Source organism: Sinocyclocheilus rhinocerous, unplaced genomic scaffold (genome assembly GCF_001515625.1).
Source record: "Sinocyclocheilus rhinocerous isolate Xijiao unplaced genomic scaffold, SAMN03320098_v1.1 scaffold2531, whole genome shotgun sequence".
Classification (NCBI taxonomy): Eukaryota; Metazoa; Chordata; class Actinopteri; order Cypriniformes; family Cyprinidae; genus Sinocyclocheilus; species Sinocyclocheilus rhinocerous.
In genome coordinates, this window is record NW_015661073.1 from 122575 (window position 1) to 124859 (window position 2285).

Below are 2285 nucleotides of genomic sequence, written 5' to 3' on the forward strand. Positions count from 1 at the left end.
TAAAACAGAAGACTGAATATATATATATATATGGTCAATTTTTTGAAATTGAGATTTATACACCATCAATAGCTTTCCATTGATGTATGGTTTGTTAGGATAGGATAATATTTGAAAATCTGGAATCTGAGGGAGCAAAAAAATCTAAATATTGAGAAAATCATCTTTAAAGTTGTTCAAATGAAGTTCTTAGCAATGCATATCACTAATCAAAAATTAAGTTTTGATATATTTACATTAGGTGATTTACAAAATATCTTCATGGAACATGATCTTTACTTAATATCCTAATGATTTTTGGCATAAAAGAAAAATGTATAATTTTGACCCATACAATGTATTGTTGGCTATTGCTACAAATATACCCCAGCGACTTGAGACACACATATATATATATATTTAGGTTCCAAAAGGGTGTTTTCACAGTGACGCCATTATAAAAACACTTTTGGTTGCACAAAGAACCTTTCAGTGATCAGTTCTTAAAAGAACCATTTTTTCTTAGTGCAAACAACATCTAAAGAACCTTTTGATCAATGGAAAGATTACATGGATGTTTACGTTTCTTCATGAAACCACTGTTGCCAGTATGTATGAGCAAGTAGTACATAAATAGGATTTTCACATTTTAAAATGTTTAACGGCAACTGTATTTATTTGAATATATTTTGGATTTTATTTTCTTGTTTTGTTACGCGCATGCCTTTAACCATTTAAGTCATTTTAATTTTTTTGGTCAGTCTGGTCTTGGTTTTGAAGCGTCTTCCTCGTTATATCCATAACTGATCTGAGACCTGCTGAAATAACCTGTAAAATACACACCAAAACCGCACATCTGAGCATCTGGTAGAGCCGATTTCACCGGGGTCTCCTGTCAAACACCGGCGCTGAATGAAATAACTGGTAGACTAAAATCAGGTCTGGGCCGATGATTAGACCAGCCATCAGCGCAGAAGCCATTACCGCGAGCTCTCCTGGGTCAGACCTTCTGAGATGAGGTTTGGTGCTTTACATGGCAGCTACCAGCGAGTGTAATGAAGCGTGCACTTGACCTGATTAAGGGACCCGCGGCCCTCGGATCGTGTGCTTTGAGGAAACACTGCAGAGAACAAATCAGATTAGAACAGGGTTTATACAGCACCAAATATAAATACAATGAAAGATTTCGAACAAAGAACGGTTCCTGTTTTCACGGTGATGCTATAGAGGAAGCATTTTGGGTTCCAGTGATCCGTTTCTGAAAATAACCATTTTTACACTCTTAAAAATAAAGCTTCTTTATTGGCAGAAGCTTAAACATCCATGGAACCACTAAAGGTTCTTTATAGCAGAAAAATGTTCTTCACACTAATGAAAAATGGTTCTTTTTTTAAGAAACTGTTCACTGAAAGGTTCTTTGGGGAACCAAAAATGGTTCTTCTATGGCATCACTGCAACGTGAAGAACATTTTAATAATCAGAAGAACCTTTTTTCCATTATAAAGAACGTTGTTGGCAATGTAAAGGTTCTAAAGTGGTAGCTGAGCATGGTAGTTAGCTGGTATCTTTTTCAACAGGACAGCCAACATCTGTCCTCACTATAAAAATTATTTTCCAAAAAAATAAATAAAACATAGATTGAGTTTTTTTCCCCCTGAAAACACTATTTTTATACTTTCAAATTTCACATTTAATTCAATGTTTTACATGTGCAATTTACCATTTTTGAGTCAAAATGTTTCTACGCCATTTTTTGTCTAGTTTATTTACATTTCTCCGTTGTTCTGTACACTGATAAATACCATACTTTATAAATTGGAGTTTATTGCAGACAGTGTTGGGAAGGTTACTTTGGAGATGTAATATAATAGGTTACAGATCACAAGTTACCCTATTTAAAATGTAATAAGTAGTGTAATTAATAATATAATAATTTAATTTTAAAGATCATTCTGAGGTTAAATACAGATTTAAAATCATAACAAGAAATAGTGTAATAGCTGATACTGTTTCTGAAATCAAATATTTGCATAGCTATGGCAGGAAACACTGGCACCAAAGTCTTGGAATAAACAGTTAATCTTAAAAAATCAAGCATATACTGTACATAAACCCATATAAGAAATGAAACAGTTATCAAATAAGCGTGTGTCCTATTCTGTGTCCTAAACTCCTGAAACATTGTTGTGTCTTATTCTAGAGCAGTCAATTTGGGAAAGAAATCAATTATATTTGTGTGTGTGTGTTAGTGTGTGTGTGTGTGTGTGAGTGTGTGTGTGTGTGTGTGTGAGTGTGAGTGTGTGTGT